This window comes from Polistes fuscatus, unplaced genomic scaffold (genome assembly GCF_010416935.1).
Source record: "Polistes fuscatus isolate 324 unplaced genomic scaffold, CU_Pfus_HIC Scaffold3, whole genome shotgun sequence".
NCBI lineage: Eukaryota > Metazoa > Arthropoda > Insecta > Hymenoptera > Vespidae > Polistes > Polistes fuscatus.
Window position 1 is genome coordinate 8626288 of NW_025113107.1, and position 23696 is coordinate 8649983.

The 23696-nt window shown below is 30.1% G+C and overlaps 1 protein-coding gene and 1 long non-coding RNA gene across 2 annotated transcripts in view; both read left to right on the plus strand.

The window, feature by feature from the left end:
• The window catches only part of LOC122520005, a gene marked incomplete in the record, with an annotated part of 154703 nt that overhangs the window by 115945 nt on the left and 15062 nt on the right, over positions 1-23696 (plus strand).
• On the plus strand, positions 7741-8701 carry LOC122520007. Its single transcript, XR_006304421.1, has 2 exons — positions 7741-7823; positions 8563-8701. It is a non-coding gene; the product is annotated as an uncharacterized LOC122520007 (long non-coding RNA).

The following is a 23696-nucleotide window of genomic DNA, read 5'->3' on the forward strand; positions in this document are numbered from 1 at the left end:
ATAATTAATTAAATATTGCCCCTTAAAAATATATTAATATATATATTAAATTCTATTAATTAAATTAATGCAGCAACATTAATAAATCCCCTGTATACAATTTTCTATTTATATTTATATTATATTTTTGTCGAAACGTTGATTCCTTATTAACCCAGTCCCCCTACCCCATCTCTATAAAAGAAACTCTCTTTCTTTCTCTCTCTCTCTCTCTCTCTCTCTCTCCCCTCTCTCTCTCTCTCTTTCTCTCACTCTCTTTATATACGTTTTTGCGAAGAAAAGTTATGAATTTTCTCGAAGGGTTAAGCGGCACGCATGAATAAGTAAACGATCTAAATAACAAAAAAATATTTCGACGTAGAAGAAGTAGAAGAAAAAGAAGAAGAAGAAGATTTTTAAAGAACGAAGAAAGCTCTACTTGGATAATACTTCGACATTCCTTTTACAACCATCCTCCCTCTCCTCCCTTCTTCCTCGTCCTCTTCTTCTTCCAACCCTTACCATACTACTCTTCCACTTTCTTCATTTACCCGCCCCCCCCCGCCCTCATCATGCAAAGACTTCGAGACGTTGATTATTCGATCTTTTCATCAGACTGCTGGTTAAAATCCTAAAAGGAACGATGAGAAGCGAGAAGTTCGTGTTCTTGGTAATTCTTTTGTAAACGTTTCAACGTTCGCCCTAATTGATTGCATTAAATTCTCTTTATTTATCATTCGCAAAACTGTTAATCAAGCGATAGTACGACTTTTGTCATTTCAGTTTTTTTACTTCATCGATACGTACATTTGTCATAAGCGATTGCGAACGGTCAATCAAATTAAACGTCACGATTAAACGTGTCTTTTTTTTTTTTTACCAAAGTATTTGGATATTTTTGTATTTTATATAATTAATTTATTCGCATGTAATATCGCAACAGGGGCGTTTGCATTAATTTTTTTTTTTCTTCAATTATATTATTTACCGATTTCAATCGTATCGCATGAAATTCTTTTTTTTTTTGTTTTTTTCAAATATTTTCCCAATTAATGAAACGTTATTCTTTATTAATATTATTTTAAATGAAGAGTTTAAATCAATTAATTTGAACGTTTAATAAATAAAATACGTATAAACGAAATAATTTCTATTAATTGTAAAATCATAGCATTGTTAATTGTATGGTATTTTAAGAACATTCGCTTGATTATAATCATTCGGTAGGGGCTTATCGTTTTATTTTACAAGTTAATTAAAATCCCAAAGCGGGAGTGAGAGAGAGAGGGGGGGGAGCAGATCTTTCGTATGTGGTTGGATTATCGACTTTCGTAAAACTAACGAGCACGTATCTCTTGATTGTGAAACATTATCGTCGTGCATGTGTATATAACTGGACAAAGTGAGTTGGTATCGATCATTTGGAAATGTGATTATTCGTTCCCGATTATTGTAGCGAGGAGAGGTAGTGGTGGTGGTGGTGGTGGGTGGTGATGGTGATAGTGCAGGTAAAGTTGTTCGTATCTGTTAATACGACTTAAACGTATACATATACGCATACGTATTACACAGATTGATCCGGTGGAACACATAAACGAATTGTATGCACCGGCTGGTTCACACGTTAACTCGGATAAGCGACTGAAAATGCAGCAAACTCGATTCACCAAACGTCCGCCGATAATGCAGATTTCTATTTGACCAATCCTCGATAAACTTGGACTCTGTAGTAGGACAATCGGGTTTAGCTATTCGATTCTTCTAAGTTTTCTTTTTCTCTTCTTTTCTTTTTGTTCTCTTCTTTTTCGCTTTGAGTAGAAACAATGGTATTTTTTTTCTTTGTTTTTTTTTTTTTTTTTTTTTTTTTTCCATTATTTCTCGAAAATTTACTCGTTCCCTTGGTGATATCTTAGTATTTGTTTTGATCTCTCATTTCGTATTTTTTATAATGAATTAGTTGATCAGATGTCAAAGAAACGGAGGTAAATCAAAGTGTTTTCGTTATTAACGTTTTAGAACGATCGATCAATGAAATTATAAAAAAAAAAAAAAAAAAAGAAGAAAAAACTGTATTATTAGCGAAACAATTTTTATATAGATAAACATTCGAGATAATATTTGAAATAAATAAAATCAAATATAACGAATTAGCGGTTAAAAAGGTAGAAATTGATTTCCTGTTTATTTCTCAGTATCGTTAATCGAAATGAGAAAAATTAAACGACTCGGTGAGTTAGCTAGCTAAGCTTACATAACGGAAAAACGTAAAGAGGAAAGAGACATTCGATTTTGAATGAGAACCACTGTCACAAGCAGGTTGACTGTCCCTTCTTCCTCTTTACCTCTCTCCTGCCGTGTCAGAATGGCATCCCTGTTACACGAGGTGGTCTGTATTCTCGCCAATCAATACGGATTTAATTAATTAACTCGGTAATATACAGTGTACTATTATAAATTATATATTGCGACACTTTTGTTATTGGTATACATTTGCGCTGTTAGTAGGCGTTGCTTTCCGTTTAATTATTAAACATTACCGTAAACTGTAATATTAGATTCTTCAATAATATTTTCCCCTCTATATACATACATACGCGCTTACACGCAAATTTGGTCGGAACGATCGTCAAAGAGATTTAAAGTAATGACGGGAGCAATTTAAATCAAAAGATAGTTGAAATAACACTCCCCCCTTCAGCCGCCCCCTCAGCCGCCCCCTCACTCGTAAAAAGTAATACATTTCATTTTTCGTATTTTCACGAAATGACATTTATTTTTATCATTACTTCAATCTTCTTATTTACTCATTTATTATTATTATTATTATTATTATTATTATTATTATTATTATTATTATTATTATTATTATTATTATTTTTATTAATATTAATAATTTTAATTCTTTTCGATTTTCTTTCTCTGTGTAATTTGAAAGTAAAAATTAAAAATACTTATCTTTAGAAATAACAGAGTCACGTAACATAGAAGGGAAATCATTTTAAATCAGGGAGAGAAATAAATGCGGGAAAAATATTGAACGCGCGAGAAGCAAAACTTCTTCCAGCGAGTAGGAAAAATATGATAGAGGGAGTTCCTAGGGTGGGAGTGATGAAGAGAAAGAGAGGGAGGAAGAGGAAGAGATGGAGGAGGAGGAGGAGGGGAAAAGGTTTGTCGGATAGAGGATGGAAGAGGGGTGGTGGTGGGTAGGAGAGGATATCGTAATATTTATAGTCGAGCATTAGGCAGGTATGGGATATCGTTCGTGTACAGTGGCTCGTAAAAGTTGCTCCGAGGTCGTGTGGTGAGCTTCTCGTATACGAAGGTCTCAAGGAACCTTATTTGGGTCACTTCGTGATGATGATCACGTGGCTGTTTTTCGTAGGGATAATATAGCCGGCCATTGATACTCCCGATAGTATCGCAAATTGTACGAGTAAATTGATCGTACGTTAAAAAAGAAAAAAAAAAAAGAAGGAAAAGAAAAAAAGAAAGAAAAAAAAAAAGGAAGTCAGAAATAATAAGGCGTATTACGAGATAAAGGTTATATTAATTATAAAAGCGAAAGGTAAATGTGAGATAACAAAAAATGTAAGGAAAATTATTGTATAGTAAATAATAAATTAGAGTTTTTTGTTTCTCGATTTAAATTTATAATTAAAAATCATTGGTAAAATATTGAATTACCATTGGATATGATATTCGAATGATTAAATTACGTAAATGGCGTTAATGAACAACATTTCGAGTCTGAAATTGATACGATTTGTTTTTGTCGGTAGAAATTCGGTTTTATTTAAAAAAAAAAATATAATTCTTTTTTTTCCGAGTTTCCAAAATTTTTAATTTAACCTCGGACATTATACATATTCAATTAGTTGAAATTGGAACTGAAGTGTAAAATGATTTCGTAATTATATTATTGAATTAAATTGATTGACATTGGGATGAACATTTTTTTGATTTTATTTTTGTCGATAAATTAGAGAAAGAGATAGCGTACATGCGTTTAAAAGTATTTTATTCTCTAATGTTGCGATGCGAGCGTATCTTCATTAATTCGATAATCAATTTGCAAGTGAAGGCTTGGCTCCTGGGAAAGCTTAACGTTTCATTCCGAGATTTAAAGGTCAAAGCATTGGAACGGACGCAAAATAACGAGTTTCGATTGGTTCTTGGTTTTTATCTCTCTCTCTCTCTCTCTCTCTCTTTCTCTTTTTCTCTCTCGTCTTATTCGATTATATTTTTTTTTTCTATCATTTGCCAAACAGTTTTTACCTATGGACAATCGAAAATCCCATGATACGTGTAACGATTTACAAGAGACATTTTTACGAAATCCAAATTTAAAGTCGAAATGAAATATTTTTTTTTTTAATTTTTTTTTAATTCTTCTTCCTTTCTCTTGTTTTTTCTTTTATTTCTTTTTTTTTTTTTTTTCATCATCGACGATATTAATTCGAAATGTTCTCTCTCTCCCTCTCGCACTCTGCGACCGATCCTATTTTTTTGTCATCAAATAATCGAGGAAAAATCGATAAAGGGGTAACGTCGATTTGCTTTTCCCAAAGATGGAATAGCTAGTTAATTCCGTGTACGACGTATATATAACGAAGGACAATGTTGGGCCTTAATAAGTAGTCGCGTCGGTTATATATTAAAACTTTAATCATTTCTACTCGGTCGGTACAGTTGCTGCTAGAAGAAACGCGAAGTATAGTCCGATACAAAATTATATTTCTATTTTTTAACAGATGCTTTTTTTTACGCTCTTATCATTTTTTATTTCCAAAGATTACTTTTTTTTTCCCTCTTTGTCGTACGTCAATGCTGAGTTATCGTTCCGAACAAAAATGTCAATAGAGAAAAGAAAATACATTTTTTTCCCCCTTATTTAAAGGAAAGAAAGTAAAATTGGAAAGAAAAAAATTAAAATAATTGAAAATAAAAGAAACGTGAATTCGTTATTATATTAGAAAAAAAGAGAAAAAATGTAGGGCGTTAAACGTTTGCTTAGAGTTTTATCTTCCAAGTCACTTTTATGGGGACCCATAAATCAAACCCTCTTTCTCTCTCTCTCTCTTTCTATTTCTCTCTTTCTTTCTTTCTTTCTTTCTTTCGTTCTTGCTTTCTTTCATTCTTTCCTACTATCCTACTATCCTCGTGTTTGTACTCGCCCACGTATACGCGTTTACGTTAACTGCTATCGATCATAGCACGTATCTGCCCCCGATGTTCGAGTTGTCGGTTATGTAATTAGCGATCCACATACATACTCGTGACCATAATCACGAGAGTAAGGATAAATATTAAATAGAGAAAGATAGAGAAATTCGATATTTATGAACGTTGATTAACATCGAATTGTATTCGTAGTCATAACAAGTATCCATGAAATCAACGATTAATTAATTAATTCTCATTAATAATTATTCATCATCAAACGTATAATTAAAAAAAAAACGAAAAAATAATACACATACTGCATACATTAGTTATTATATATATATAATTAGTTATTATGTAGTTTAATAAATAAATAATAAAAAATAAATTTGTAATAATATAAATTTAAATAAATAAAAAATTATTTATAGTATAATAACATTAGTTATTATATATATAATAGCTAATGTATGCAGTGTGTGTATTATATATATATTTCTATTCGTATATATGAATATATAATTCATGCATTCACAAACTGTTAAATATATTCAGAAACTTTAATCATATGTATGTATCTGTATACATTAGTTCAACTACCGGCAATCCGACTATTGTGAATATCCGTTTATTCGAGTACATATTCTGTTTCTATACAAATAGAAAATTTTATCCAATTTGTTCTACCTAATATAATAAGTAATCAGGTACCTGAATAAACTATCCAAGACAAATAAAAACTACAGATTTGATAGATTTACACAACTATTGTGTATAATTTATGAATTATAATAAATATTTGGCATCTCTACAATCTTACGAAGAATTAATTATTGTTAGAAATCGATCAAAATATCATAATAATCGAGATATTAATTACGGCTTTCTACACACTTTTTAAAAATACTATACATTTTTTATACAGAGAAAAACACATTCAGATATTCGTGCATGGAAACGAATTCATCAATATAAGTTTTATATAATATATATTTTATTTTATTATTTTATTGAAAAATATTTAATTAAAAATTTTGTTACTTTTTGTTTACTAGGATTTGTGTGTGGCTGTATAATATTTCATTTCATGAATATTTATATCTGATTAAAGTTTTAAATATTAAGTATACATATGTAGTATGCATGTCACGCAAACACGAACACTCGTGTATTTTTGACCATATGTTTACTACAGCCAGTATATATGTGTGTATATATATACATAACACAAGGGTTGTTGGTGTTTGTGATGAGAAAGAAGAAAAGCAACGTGAAATTCGAGGGATCCTAGCTTGATATTAACGTCTACCATCTCGTCTCGTCTATTTGCCCGTCAACGTACGAAGATGTCGACAATGGGGAACACAATACACGTTGACGGCTACGTCACATTGGACATAAAATCGTGATTCGCCTGGAGAAAAAATGTTCGGAAAGAAAAAGAAAAAAAAAAGACAAAAAAAAATAGAAAAAAACTGATTGTGAGAGGCTTGCGTGTTACTCTTCCCCTTCTCTCTCTCTCTCTCTCTCTTTTTCTCCCTTCTTCCGTTTATCTTCCTTTCTCTTCTTTAACAAAATTTATCGATCGTATCATTTTATATTTCATTATTATTAATATAGCAACTTTATATATTCATACGATTTATTATTAATTTATCTCTTGCTCAGGAATATCCTATTTTCGAATAAGTAATTTGAAATAAATTTCCATTCGATTCGATTCGATTAATTATGCGTTCAATTATCGACCAACGTATTTCAATAGTTGTATATTCCATTTATATGATTGCATTGAGAAAATAAAAGGAAATAAATATATATATATATATATATATATGAATATGAGCATGAATATGAATATGAATATGAATATGAATATGAATAAAACAAATAAATGAGCTCTTTTAAAAAGCTTCCTTCCGCCGGAGTTCCTCTTTTTTTTTTTCATATTTTTCAAATGCTTATTCTACGAATAATTTATTATCTCTATCATTATTAAATTAGAAGGAGAGATACGATCCCATTTTCGAGTGTGGGAAGTACCAATCTAAATGTGTATTTAGATGTGTTTACATCAACGAACTTCTACACACACACACACAAAGAGAGAGAGAGAGAGAGAGAGAGAGAGAGAGACAAATACATCCACGAGCGCCAGATACTCACTCACACATACACTAAATATATGTAGAGACAAGCTGGCTTGTCAACTTCCACGTAGGGTCAGGTTTCACGGACACAAGCCATACGTTTTCGAAGCCCTCGTTTGCTCATCACCCCTTCACTCTCACCCCGAACTACATCCTCGAACTTCACCCTCTTGTATTCCTCTCTCTCCCTCTCTCTCTCTTACTTACTCACTCACTCAGTTGCTTACTGGTACGTTCACTGGCTCGATATCCTTTGCCAGGTTTGCCCAGAACGATCGAAGGGTTTGTAACGCGATAACGGTAATAACGCGCGTTTCTGATGGTACTAATAAATTATCATAGTCCAATCGCGATTGATCGATAGCTATGGGAAATGGGGAAAAATCGATACACAAATCGAGCCCGTTCACAAATGACCAATGACAGAAACGGATTAATTAAACGATTTGATAACAGATTGATTGATGTTGATATGTACTTATATGTAAATATATATATGGGATGCTCGCGCGCACGTGTTTTTGTGTGTGTGTGTGTATTGAAACAATAATATTACTTCTTTTTTCATATCTTCCTTTTTATTTTCAATTTGTATCGCATTTCGTTTCTCTCTGTCATTAATTTATTTTTAATTATTATTTTTTTTCTTTTTTAATATCTTATTATCGTACACTCGTACAAAAGTGATTTGCTTAATTGATAACGCATCGTTCCCGATTCAATTTTAATTTATACTCTTTTTGGAATAACATTTTTATATCATATTTTTTTCTTCTCTTTCACGTATATATATCTGTTTCCATCGCGTTTAATTTTAATTATTTTCTTTTTTCAAATATTTTATTGTCACGTTTTTTAATTGTACGCCATATGCTCGCCAACCAGTGGTTACTAGCTTAATTGATGACCTTTCCCCCTCCGGGTTTAACTATAATTTATTTATTTATATTTTTTCTTTCTAGGACAATATTAATATTTATTTTTTCTTTTTCTTTTATTTATTCTATCATTTTTTAATTGGTTTTTATTTTTTATTTTATTAATAATATTTCTTAATCGTTTGTCGCGTATTCGTGCGAATGATGAAGTGGTTTTATGGCTGAACAACCATGATGAATAATAAATTGATTTTTCTCGTTTCGTGTATTTGTGGAAGCTTTTTTCTTTTTGTCCTTTTTCTTTTTTTATTCGATTCTCATAGGATCGTAAGTTCGTAACGAACCTCCAGGTCAAATGGTTACTAAACTCCCACGTCTCTTTCTATTGATAGAGGAATAATTTATCGAGGATCACCCAATCTGACGTAGACCAAAGTGCTTCGTGGTTTTTACTTGGAGAAGATTTTATGATCGAAAGAGCTGATCGATGTTGGAGTTGGAAAAATATTAGTTTTCCAACAAAATGAAAAATAAAAAGAGAGAGAAGAGAAGAGAAGAGAAGAGAAAGAGGAAGAAGAAGAAGAAGTAAAAGTCGAATTTACTTCAACGAGTTTATTTTCAACGAATCCAAGTATTGCTTCTCATAAAAATATATCATCGAGTTTAGTTAGGTAATGCTCGGATATGAAAATTAAAAAATATTTTTTCTTGCTTCCCTTTTTTATATGCTATCTGGCTTGTTTTTTTTATCTTTATTTTTTTTTTTGTATCTATTTCTGTACACTTAATAAACATATCTATAAAAAAATACAAGAGAAAAAGAAATAGAGAGAGAGAGAGAGAGAGAGAGAGAGAGAGAGTGAGTGTGTAAAAAATGTATGAATGTGTGTGTGTGTGTGTGTGTGTGTGTAGATAAAATCTCTGTGAATTTGTGAAAAGTACGATTATTTATTTTATTTTTATTTTTTTTTAGTCATATCAGTCGAATCTGAAGCTTATCTATATTTATATTTATATTTATAAGCCATTAAGGATATTCGTATTTATTTATATTCTATATATAATATAGAAAACAAAATATGATTCTCGTTTTAAGCTAACTATTATTTTTAATTATAAAAAGCTTATTTATTATTCATACAATATTTAATCTCCAAACACTTGCAATATTAATTAGACGTTTTTCCCTCGCATGTGATTACAATATACTGAAATTTTATATATTTGATAGATATATTTTACAAAAAATATTAAATAAATAATCCTTCATTCGTGTAGTTTTATAAATGATATTTTATTTTATTTTATAAAATAATTGAATTTGTAAAAGTATTTTCCTCTCTCTCTCTCTCTCTTTTTCTCTTCCTATATATTTGAGTTTTCCAAGTTTTAAATTGAATAGATATATTTTACAAAAATGTACAATAAATAATCGTAGATATCTAAAGTTTTATAGATGATATTTTGTGTATCTTTTTATTATAGGAACAAATTTAATTTGTTCCAATACTTTTGTTTGTGTCCTTGTACACGTTTCCCTTTCTCTCTTTTTCTTCCTACATATATTTTATAATCGAAATCCGAATACGAGAATCAAGCGGAATCCATTTTCGTTTTACCGATGCGAATACCCAAAACGGTGGGGTATGAGAGGAGTATTTGATTTAATTGACATTTTTATCGCATAATCTTTAGCTAGTTGTAGATTTAGCGATTCGTCGTCGAACATAGTCACCATTTTATATATCGAACGACGATGCAAACGGACAAGGTCGTGGAAAAATAAAAATCAAACGAGGAGGAAGGTTGTAACGTGAGAGAGATGAGGGTTAAAGTGATGGTTGTGTGATGGTGGGGAGGGAGCGGAGGAAAGGGTGTGGGCAAGGGTGGAGGAGAATAGGGAGTGATAGAAGAGTGTGGGTCATAGGTGGCGGGGGCAGGGGGGTGGGAGTAGTGGAGTAGTGGGAATGCGAATAATAGAGGGGTGAGGAGGAGAGAAGAAATGATAAATTTTCTGTACACTGCTAACGGAGGTAAACCATTGTCGCGTGACATTTAATTTCTTCAACGTATAGATACACATACATATATATATATATATGAAATAAAACGATTTAAGATGAGTGAATTTTGTAGTCCGCCATTTTTATTCATTGGTTCGTTCGTTCTTTCGTTTCTTTTGTTTTTTAATTTTCCTTCAGAAAAATATGATTTATTTTGAACCGTATGACAGTTGAGTTATCATTCCTTGGTATATATATATAGGATAATATTGTTATTTCAGTTTTAAGTTACGTTCTAAAACAACTACGGATGGGAATACGTTTGTGAGATTTGTTTCGATGCGTCGCGTATATTTGAATATATGTACTATATGTATATACGCGTGTATTAAAATATGTTAACAGGATAGAGTTAATAAATATTGTGATTTAAAATAAAACAAAAAATATCGAAAAAGAAAGTATAAAAAATATTTTAATTTATAATATCAGTTATAAGAAAAAAAAAAAAAACAAAAGAAACGAGAAAGAAAGAAGAAAAAGGACATACTTCTCCATGGAACTTCTGAAACAAATTAACGCGTTTAAACTCGATGTAATTAATTTTTTATTTGCCTACTACGCTCGCAGACGACCATTTATTCATAAAGCCATTTTAAATCATAACGTTTGCGGTCGTGGTTCTCAAATCATCTCTCTATGCATATTTATATTTTATTTTTAGAATATTATATTTGTGTGTGTTCTTCTTTCTCTCTGCTTTCTTTTTTTTTTTTCTTTTTTTTTTTTATAAGAACTAAAATAGAAAGCAAAAAAGCACGTAAAATTTATTTATATCGCACAGCAGAACGAATTTGTGAATTGTGAATTGTGAATTGGATCGATATTTACAGTGGAAGAAAAACAAAATAGAAACGACCAATAGCAAAATAGGTTAATCGGTTCTCGAAAGCGGTTTTAACGTGTATTATTCTAGCGACCCTTATAGATGGTTTAAGAGGTTAAAGGGTGTCAATTTTGGGTTAGTTTCGTAGCGTATTTCAAAATTGTCTACTAGAAAGATATTAATAGAAAATATTAAATCATAAAATTTAAAATATTAAAATAAAAAAAAAAAATAAAAAAAAAATAAAAAAAACAATTGTCCTCTTCCCACCTTCTCCCCTCTCTTTTTTTTCGATCCAATAAAATCTTTTTACGCTAAGAGAGAGAAAGGTTCTGTTCTCAATGTCAAGAAAACGATTTTAAGAAAGAAAGAAGACAAAAAAACACAGAAAATTTGATAATAAAAAAATGATTTATCGCCGTTTGGTTAGATTTGGAACGAAAAATGATGGTATCGGGGTTGAGAGCCACTGTCGAACGAGTCATGCCGAGCGCAGGAATAGCTGCCACGCTGAAGTTGCATGACTGTGTTATGTATGTGGCCTATTATGTTTGAGAGACTTATAGAATAGCTTTCAGGTTTAGAAACATAAAGTTTCTCTCACAACTGCGAAACAGTTTCCGGGTGTATTTAACGGTTGGACGCGTATCGTCGTTAACGAACTATTAAAATCAAATATTTATTTACTTATTTGAAAATTATTATGCATTTATATAATATAATATAATAATATTATTATTAGTATTTATTAGTGGATTAATATAATACGCATAATTTTTTAATTAAATTTGATATCCTTTAAATATTAATTTTAAGTCATTGAATAAGAATGGCTACTAACAAATAATAATAATAATAATAATATAATAATTATTATTATTATTATATAATAAATATATAATAAATTATTATATATTATTATTATTATTAAATTATTATATATAATTATTATATAATTATATTATATATAAATTATTATATTAATAATAATTATTATTATTATTATATAATATGTAAAAATAAATGAAAATGGGTTAAAAAGTTATGAGCCTTGATAACAAATTATCTTTTATTTTGTTTCTATGTAACGAAAATAAATTGTTTCTATGTTAGGTTCAAAACATTTCAACCTATCCATGTACAGTATCGTAAAAAAATTATTAATACAATTTTTTGCTAATATATATTTTATTGCATTTTATAAATTTATTCTAATAATGGAAGTTGCATAAATTCTGCTATAATAAATAAAAAAAAGAGGAATCTACTATAAATTTATACAAAAAAGAAAAAAAAAACACGCGTAATTTTACATTTAATTATTGATAAAATATATTTTATGTATCATTTAATTATATAAATAGGCTCAACGGACGTGAACGGTGATTACGATTGTAATTTGATTATTGCTATGGAGAGAATAATTTATTACGAGACAAAGGCAAGCAAAAAGGGTATTTCTTCACAATTTTATCTTATCTCATTATGGATTTAATTAGAGTACTTATCGTTTAATTATCAAACGAAATGATTATTTTTGTGCTTTTTCTTTTGTTGCACAGAGCAGTATCTTATACAGAGTGTTTAAAAAAAAATACTTTTCAACAATGTAAATATTTATTCGATAAAATTTATAATCGTTTGTGTTATGTTCTGTTTCTTTTTTTTTTTTTTTTTAATTGAAACCAGTTTGCTAAGTGCTCGTAGAGACAAACATAAAGTAAAGTTACGGAGAATACAAACTCGTTCGCTTTTTCTTTCGTTGAAAGAAGAAACACGCGTTACCGGTTTTTCATGACGAACCTCGGTCGATAAAACATACATACATATTTATTTATGTATATACGTATACGTATTAGTAAATATATATATGTATATATGAATATTAGGTCGTTAAAAGAGAAAAGTAATTTCGTGGTTTTATTTTATTGATAAATAAAAGATGATTTTTTTCATATTAAGAATCCAAGATGCTTTATAAATGATCGTAAATTGACGAATTTAATAAATTCAACAATTCTCATTGTCAGATATTTATCGCGTTGTGTTGTGCGATGATTAGTATTCCCTCTTTCCCACCCACCCCTCCCAATGATTTTATTTTGTCCTCGCCCCCTTTCAATGTATGACCTAAACGTGGAGTGCATCTTTCAAATCGTAATTAACCAGGACGAAATTTCAAACAAGCTTTTAATAAATACATAATATACTAATTATTAATAAATAAATATATTTATATATATATATATATATATAAATATATTAAATAATATATATCTAAAAATATATGGTATATATACTGTATATTATATATAATACGTAATATTTATCCATATATGAATAGATAAATTTATTTCTCTTTTCCTGTGGATTCTATGTTTCATTTATTTTCGTTGGAAAATCCTACATCAAAAAGCACCACTATGTAGAGAGAACCATCATCCTCTGGTGTTCATTTCGTAGAAAATATATATGTGACGTGGTTTCCATTTGCATGATAGGGATAGAAAATAAAAGAAAGAGAGAGAGAGAGAGAGAGAGAGAGAGGGACAAAGAGTGAAAGACGAGTATAAAAGAATATGATGATCAATCGAAAACATGAATCACATTCCGATCCTGTTTTACGCGTATTCAAAAATCTTATTTATTCTGTTTGTAAAAGTTCAAATGAAAAATATTTGCGAAAGAAAATGAACAGATGTATATAAAATATATATCTATGTTATTAAATTGGTCCTAATTTTTCTTATCGTATTAATTTCGTAATGTAATTGGATCTATAAATTCATAAAAATCAATTTATATATATATATATATCATGTTTGTAAAAGTTCAAATGAAAAATATTTGCGAAAAAAGAAAATGAACAAATATATAAGATAATCCATCGATTGGATTTAATTTTGTACATTTTCTGATATTTATCGTACGAGTTCAATGAGTATATTTCACTTTAAAAGTTTGAAAAAAATTTCTATAAAAAGCAAATCTAATTATTATATTTATAGCAAAAAAAAAAATGTTAAATAAAATATTATTCGAAGGGACAAAAAAAAAAAGGGGGATATAAAAAGTAATCTAGAGATTGTATAAAATTGTTTCACATTTTCTCGTATCGCACGAGTTTCATGAGTTTATTGGATTTTAAAAAGCACTGTGAGATTTTAGTTCCTTTTTCTTTCTCTCTCTCTCTCTCTCTCTCTCTCCTCTTTTCTCTTTCTCTTATCTGTACTTTTTCGTTCTAACTCTTGGAAAAGAAAAGAGAAAGAAAAAAGACCACACAGTATTCGTTGAGAATGTCGGTGTGGGTGATACTTCACAGTGTACAAAAGGGGGTGAAGAGATGAAAGAAAGAAAAAGATAGGCAAAGAAAGAACCTGAGAGAGAAAGAGAGAGAGAGAGAGAGAGAGGGGAAGGTTTAAAAGAGAGAAGAGAGAGAGAGAGAGAGAGAGAAAGTTGAGAGCTTTTGAGGAAGACTTAATGAATTTCTAACATCGGACAACTTTGCGAACGGCCGTGTTAGTCTACCTCCTCTCTTCTGGACTATATTGTGCCACTTTCGTAATTATTAAAACTCGTAGGAAAAAAGAAGGTGTATAAGAAGAGGGAGGGGAAGGGGTGGGAGGTGGGAAGGGAGGCAGCCTCCCAACGAAATCGTTTTTAACGTTCGAAATGTTTATTTAAACTTTCATCTCTTCGTGTTGGATCGTCACTTTACTTTCTCTACTACCGTTTCTCTTCTATTTATTTTCACTTATTTCATTTTAAATTCTTATTAACTCGATTATATTTATTTCTCTGGCTTTTCTCTGTCCACCCCTTATCGTTTCTCTATTTATCTCTCTCTCATTCTCTCTCTTTTCTTTTTTTTTTTGTCTCATTTTGTAATCTTTTTTTTTTACTCTTCACAATCTTCTCGCGAAAATTCAATTTTCTCTTTGATCAATTTTCTTTTTTTCCTCCAATTTACTACGTCAAAGTAAGAATTAATATATTGCACGTTGTTTCGTAGTTGTAATTAACTTTCCAAACTGTTATATACAATAATAATGGTAATAATAATAATAATCCCTAAAATGAACACTATCGCACAGTGGACTAAAATATAATAACTTTAAATAATAATTAATATTACTATGTAGTATATATATATATATATAATATGTACATACATATATAGTAATTACCATTGTATTTTACGTAGGACGTATAGATAGATAATTCTCTAAATTAATTCACGGTAATTGGTAACAGTAATAATTAATGCTACCCTTCTTTCTATATGTCGTTAATAATATTGATATACGTATATTTCGAAATTATTTGATCACGATACAATAATTATTTATTTGTAACAAAAGTTTTAATTAATTAATACAATTAAAATACTCCTCCATCTCTGGTCGAATATTTCTTTTTCTTTAAATCAAATTTATTTAATTGTCAACAATTAATCATTCATCCACAAAAATATAAATTTTATATTCAAATACTAATCGTAATTATTCTACGGTATGTTCTATATCTAAACCATTTTTTAAATTAAAAAATCCTCCCCTCCGCCCTTATCTTCCAATTTTATTTTTTCTAAATAACATTTATTTAATTGTCAAAAAAAGTAATCATCCGTTATAGGGAAAATGTTAGTTTTATTTTCAAAACTATATTTTTATATATTCTTAATTATACACCATGTATACAACTACAATAGCGTATCTTCACGTTAATTAGATCATCGTTTTGATGGTATAACGTTAACAATTAGCGTGTCATCTAATCCTGATTACTCTACGGTACTATCACAAAAGTGATTTATACTAGAACAAAAGGGTGATATCGTAGAGCGAGAATCGTACACGTCACGGTTTAATTGATATATCCTATCGTTGTAGAAACGTATTGTAAATTCATCCCCTCGCATGCTCAACCCCTTTTCCTTGTCGCACAGAAATCCTATATTTCACAGTCGAAACGCAATGGTTCGGACTTTCATGGAAATGCATTTGATCGATAAACTAGTACTCTTCTCTCTCTCTCTCTCTCTCTCTCTCTCTCGTACACTCTTTTTCTCTTTTTCTCTCTTCATCTCTTATTTTATCTATCTCTTTTCTTTCTATTTTACTCGTTAAACGAGAACGACTGCAGTTCGAAGTATTTTTACTCTCGAAAAGCAAAAGTTCTATTTCCGCTATCCTTTCTCTAATTTACACAAACACACATACACGCACGCAAGAATATTTTTTTTCGTTTATAATAGAAACTTTATTTTTCATTTTAAACTTTGATCTTTTCTCGGAAATATGTTGAAACGAAAAAAAGACTGTTATTAAAATAAAATCAAATATTTATTCATCCTTTGTGATATACGTTTTGGAATTTTTCTTTTCTATTTTCTTTTTTGGTTTCAACATTTTTATCTTTGCCTTATCACGATTAAAAATTTATCCGAGAGAGACGTTTGTATATACTTACTTAAGTGCTTTTGATTATTTTCGAGGGAAGCATATAAACGAGAACCCTTTCCTCGTGTCACAAGTTCGAATTAATCGATGAGGTTCGGTTCAGTGACGGATCAAGAGGCCCGTGTACCCGGATTAAGTGTACTTAATGCTCGAGTGCTTCTCGACCAACCTCCCCCCCCCACACTTCCATTCTACCCAATACCTCTCCCACTGTTACCAATGCCCATCGAAAATTGCCCAACAAATGGTCCATTGTCATAAATTTCTTCTACTTCTTCTCATTTAACTTTCTCCATGACACATTCCTTGAGAAAGAATTTAAGAATAGAAAATAATATAAATTTGTTGCGTTCATAATAGATTATTTTGAATCTATTATTTTATTTATTATTATTTTTATGTGAAATTTATTTGATTTTATTATATTAAATTTTGTTTTAATTTAATCCTCTATGGGTTGGTGTGTAACTTTGAAGTCACAGATTAATAAACGAATATTATTTTCTAATCTAATTCTGATGTTACCCTGATAATAGGTCAAGAATAAAAATCGTCTCGAGTTAGATACTTCATTGTCTCTTTTTTTCTTTTTCAATAATGAATATTACGAAGAGGACAAAAATTGATTATTATACAATCTTCTTGTATACTTGAAAAATTGATTTAACGACGCGTCACATTTTAAAGAAAATTCTTTACGATTATTGATTGGTTAACTGGAAGGAAAAATTTATAAAAAATATAAAAAAGAAGGGATAGCGGAGGAAGAGGGGAGGAGAAAGAGAAAAAGGAAAAAAAGGAAAATAATGATGATTGAATTGACAGAGATAATTAAATCAGTTATTATTATCAAGTTAATTAATATACTTTAACGTTTGAAATTTGCGATCACTGTTTGCGAGATAACGGTGTATATATATATGTTTGTGTGTGTGTGTTTAATAATCCATCCGTATTACCGTATATACGTGTATGTATATAATATAATACGTTGACTATTCTCTCCATCTGAATGACATACGATCGCGTGTATAATATGACAACTTGGATAATGGACGGTGGATAGGAAGGAAAGGGTGAGGTGGGGTTTGTAACGAGAAATATTAAAGTACCGAAATAACATCCTATTGGATTATGGAAATGACGAGAGGGATGATATCGAGGCTTTTTCTTTTATAGAAAGAAAAAAGGAAAAAAGAACGAAAATATAATGGGAAATACAATCACGTTGAAAATAAAATATAAAAATATATATATATTATATTATATTTATTATGCATCGAATCACTAGATATATTTCGTAAGCGTATATACATACAAAATATTTCAGCATAAATTCAAACGGTGGTTACAGTACGTTAAATGAAAAGCAAAAAATTTCTTATACTGAAACCACCCCCCCTTAAGTTATGCCGACATATTTTGAACGACCCTTTATGTATATACACGATAAAAAAAAATAGTAACAATAATAATAATAATAATAATAATAATTGATTTATAAGATACTTAATGCTAATAAATTATAATATTAATTTTTTATATGCGTTTATTTGTGTTTATCGTAAAACGTATTTCTTTTTTCTGAATATTAAATATATTAGTTGTGCATCAAACGATGATATAAAAGGTCAAACTAATATTAATAAAATGACGGAAAAAATAAAAGGAAAGAAGAGAGAGAAAAAAAAGAGAGAGAGAGACTAATATGTTATAGAAAAAAACTTATAAATATTTATATAAAAACATATTTCGAATAAACATATATATATATATATAATAAATAACGTTGGCTTGGACATTGAATATTAATACATTGAATAAATATTACATTGAGAGTGGGAGGAAGAAGAGAGGGTTACAACAACAAACCATCTCTCCTACAAATGTTAATAATTATTTCGTGTTTATGATATTTGAGAAAATAATACAATCGATGAAAACTAAGAGAAACAAATTGGGTAAAGAAATATACCAAAATTTCAATTCGTACAAATTTGCGAATCAAATTATTTGTTATTTAAGCTCGTTTCAGTTAAATTTCAACGTTTCTCATTCAATTTTGAAAGATATATATATATATTCGGTAAAGTCTTCGTAATAATTTACAACTCTACCTTTATCTAACCCATATATATCATTATATATATATATATGCCCACGCATACGTATATACAAGTATACATATATTTGTGTATCCTTGTGTTTGCGTATATACGTGTATTTATATTCGTGGAACGTTGAACAGAAGCAATTTTCCTTTTAACCTCTGCACTCGCATTAAACTTTCCACTGACATTTTTCTTCCCCTTTTTTAGAATTTTTTCTCCTTATTTTCTTTTTCTTCTTCTTCCTTTTTTTCTTATCTGTTTTCTCGTTTTCCATTTTTTTTTCGAGTACATTAATATCAATGCTTCGAATGGTAAAAAATGTAAGCCGTACGGCGGGGGTTCGTTACGTAAATTTGTCTTCATTCACTCATCCCGTTTTCTTTTTTTTTTCTTTTTTGGGGTATTCTTGTTATTTCTGTCTAACTACATCCGTCCCCCCTATCCTTCACCCTACCCCCTTCCTACTTTTTTATACTCCACCCTCATCTTTATTACTTCGACGTAGTATTATATTTCATATTACAATCTTCGAAAAACATCAGTTTTTCCCGTCGTAGTGCTTTCAAAAGTATTCCAAAGATACGGGGTGGGGGTGGGGTGGTACTATGGTCGTACGGGGGTTAGCGAGGACGAGGACGAGGACGAGGACAAGGGCGAGGGCGAGGGGGCGGAGCTTGGAAGAAGAGACACGGGTCGGATGGTATAAAAGAAAAAAGAGAGGGAAGATAGGAGGGGGGAAAAAAAGAAATAGAATAACAGAAAGAGGGAAAAAGCAAGAGTGTATTAAAACGGGAAGGAGAATAGTGTAGCGTGGTAGAAAGGAGTTGGGGTTGGTTTGGGGGGGGAGGGTTAGGGGTAAGTAGAAGAGGGATGTGGGAGGGCTCGATCGATCCGGAAGTAGTGTGTAAACCACCGAGCATAATCAAATCCCTCTAAGGTCTTGTACGCATTACTATCCTAAAGTGGACCGGTTTGTTGTTGTTGTTGTTGTTCTTGGTTTTTTCTTCTTCTTTCCTTTTTTCCCTTTTTTTTCATTTTTAAAATTATTATTATCATCATCATTATTATTCTCCCCTTTATTATACTTCACGTCGAATCACGCTTGACAAGAAATAAAAAGAAAACGAGAGCTGTGTGGCTTTTTTTTTATTCTCTCTTCGAATTAAGCGTTTTCTCTTTCTTTTTTTCATTCTCTATTTCTTTCTTTTCTTTTTTTTTTTTTTTTTTTTTTTTTTTTTTTTTTTCATTTTTCTTTTCTTTAAGGGGGGATGGTGGAGAGTAGCGAGGGGCGGGAGGGTTTAGAAAAGACATCGAACGAGAATAACAGCGAACTTCTCTACTCGTCCTAATTACCGTCGACTCCGCTAATTGCCAACTTTAAATCTCTCCTCTTCCCCCCCCACCCCTTTACTTTGTATAAACTCATTGACAGTTTTTTATATACACGGTGAAATTCTTCTCATCGTCGTCGTCGTCGTCGTTCTAGTTAAAAACGTTAGACATTATTTTTAATTTTACTTTTTTTTTTCTTTTTTTTTTTCTTTTTCTTTTTATTTGTTTTCATTTGGTTTGATGATCGCCGTTGTTGATTTTGCTGTTGTTATTATTGTTGTTGTTGTTGTTGTTGTTGTTGTTGTTGTTTTTGTTGACGAGCGACGAGTCTTTCGCGTAGGAAAGTCTTTTTATCGTTCTCAAAAAAAAAAAAGACGCGACGAAATCAACGTGGGATATATATTTCGGAACTTTCGGGTCACCCTATATTTCCTGAAAACGTACCCATTGCCCCCATCCCTCTTGGACCCCTTCCTCTCTTTCCCACCATTCACCTCTGCCCCCCCTTCTCGTCCACCGACTCCTAGTGCTCCAGGGTTTAATCTAACAATGATTTATGCTCCTCCAGTGGCTCTCACTTCTTCCTCAAATTAACATCGATGAATCATTTTTCTATTTGTTTATCGAAAATTCATTTCTTTCTTTTTTATTATTATTATTATTGTTGTTATTATTATTATTTTTATTTGAAATATTTCTTATTGTTCTTGTTTTCGTATCGTATTGAACGTTCTGTTTTCTTTACATTATTATTATTATTATTATTATTATTATTATTATTATTATTATTATATATTTGGTTCGTTTTCAATGAGATTATTATAGCTTTTGCGAATAATTTAATGACAATCGTACGATCCGTATTTTTAGAATTTGAAATTATTTTGAATCTTTTGTTGAGTCGATAGAAATGATGAAAATAAATTGAAATAAATTGTATTTCCATAATATTTATTTGTTTGAATTTCTTTAATATTGTAAATATCGTTTATATGAAAATAATTTGAAATAGATGTGTTTGTTTTGCATGAATATGTCAGAATATAACTTGACGAATAAAATATGCAATATGCAATAAATGTTGAAAGGTTGTTTGAGAACCACTGGACCGACATCGGCTACATACATTCTACTGCTCGACTGTACACTTCGTATGAATGTATTATGTTCGCTCGACGAATATGTCAACTGCAGTATCACGAATTTATACGATCTCTCCTAATATTTTTTATTATTTTGCATTACTCTTCACTGCAGACTGTAATAATTTAATAAAAATCTATATTGCATCGCGCTCGGTATTTCTATCAAAAGAAACACAAAAATGATGATAATTACTTTTAAACATTCGTTGAATGCCGAGTTTCTCCGTTTCGATTGTGTTCGAATAATAAATAAATAAAATAACCACTATAAATCGAATATTTCACCCATTGTAAATTCTTTTCAAATAGTTTTGAAATATGTATTATGACATAATATGTATTATGATATAATACATATTTCAAAACTATAACTATAGAAATGACTGAAATACTTTGAAACATTTAAATTTATTTGAAAAATTAAATTAATCGATAAATAATAATAATAATAATAATAATAATATTAATAATACTAAATTAATAATAATGACAATAATAGTAGTAATAATAATATATTTTTAATACAAAAATTAATTAAGTCCTTAAATCTTACTTCTGTATACAAATATATTATAAAATATTATTATATAATATTACTTTTTAGATTCAATCACTATAAATGAATTGAAATAATATTATTAATATTAATAAAAAAAATTCTCTCTCGATAAAATAAAATTTATTCTAATTCATATTTACGATAAGTTATTGAAAAGAGGAGTCTCGAGTTGAACAAGACTTAATATAAGTACTTCCTAATAATCGCTAACGAGAACTTGTTTGTTTGATATCTTTCGACTTTGAAAATAATGATATATCTGATTGGGAATATGGGCATAAGTAGATTTGTCCTGATTCAAATGAGCTATGCTAGCAGATAATAGTTCGAACGGTACAATGAATGCTCAAGTATCTATTTGTATTGTATTTTGATACATTTGTAAAATGTAGTTTATACGAATTGCATACCACGCTCATATGCATGCATGTGTGAGTATATCGAATAAATGAGAATTGGGTTGTGGGGAGAGGAAAATCTTTACAATATAAATTAATAAAACTTGCTTACAAAGTTCGGTAATGGAAAAACTTTACGTAGTTGCATAGACAAACACAACTAGAAATAATATGCATATATGTTGCCATGAAATACCGAAATTAGAGAATGTCAAAATTTACGTGGTCGCTTGTTAACACATATTAAATACGTCGATGAAAGATCAAATATTTGGGTTTATTCTTATACATTAATATTTCGGATATGCGCCAAGCAACCATGTAAATCTTGACATTTTCCAATTTAAATCTTTTATTTATTTATTTATTTAATAATATTTTATTGACCCTAGAGCCTAGGCTCCCTAAAGGCCATTAATTACAATGTAGTACAATATAATATATAGGTGAAACAAAACGGAAATCAAAATTATATAATTACATATTATTAAACTTATCATTATAATAGTAGTAACGCACAGAAAGTAGATAAAAGTAAAAAGAAAATAGTATATAAAAGTATAATGGTTTTATAATAGTAGTATAGTAGTATTGGTTCAAAGCAACAAACATATGGTTAAAAACAAAACAACAAAATTTGTTGAAAATTAAATCGTAAGTCACAAAACACGTTGAATGTCTCTATCAATAAAGTAAGTGTAACATCTTAATTTAAATTCTTTCTAGTCATCTTCTTAGTTCATCTTTATAAATCTTTCATCTCCGCCTGCATGATCATGTTGCCGGTCCTAAGCCCGGGAAAAGGAGGAAGGTTGTTGGGTCAGGCTAGCTCCCTACCCAACGTAAAAAAAAGGAATTTGCTCAAAAGGACAAAATTATGCCTCGGATAAGGACGGACTCAACGATGACGACCCATGCAAGAAAAAGGAACAAAGAATGGAAGAAAAAACATATATTGCGCTTGGCTACCTGGAATATAAAATCATTGAACAACAAAGACCAGGAGACCCTGAAGGAACTAAAAGACAACAATATTGATATTTGCGCCTTACAAGAAACAAAAAAGAAAGGCAAAGGGCAAATACAATATGACGACTACCTGGTGATATATAGTGGAGTCGAAAAACAAACCAGGGCAAAAGAAGGGGTAGCCATCGCAATATCAAAAAAGTATAAAAACAACATAAAAGAATGCATGTACATATCCTCGCGAATCTTGTTAATAAAAATGGAGGCGGAAAGCCAAAAACTAAACGTAGTGTCAATATATGCACCTGAAGATAACAAACCAAAAGAAGAAAGAGAAGCCTTCTACGACCAACTACAAAATTTAGTCGGATCATTACCAAGTAACCAAAAAATGATAATCCTTGGAGATTTCAACGCTCGCATCGGAAATGAAATAATACCTGGAATAAAACAAAGGTTCAACGAAAACGTGTTAAATGACAATGGAGAGCTAATGACACAGCTATGCACATTTAACGAGCTAAGGATTAATAACACATTTTACAATCATAAGGAACAATATAAATTTACATACAGCAACACCAGAGGCTTCAGGTCTACAATTGATTACATTGTTACTAACAGATACGTCCAACCAAACCAAATACTAGATGTTAGGACA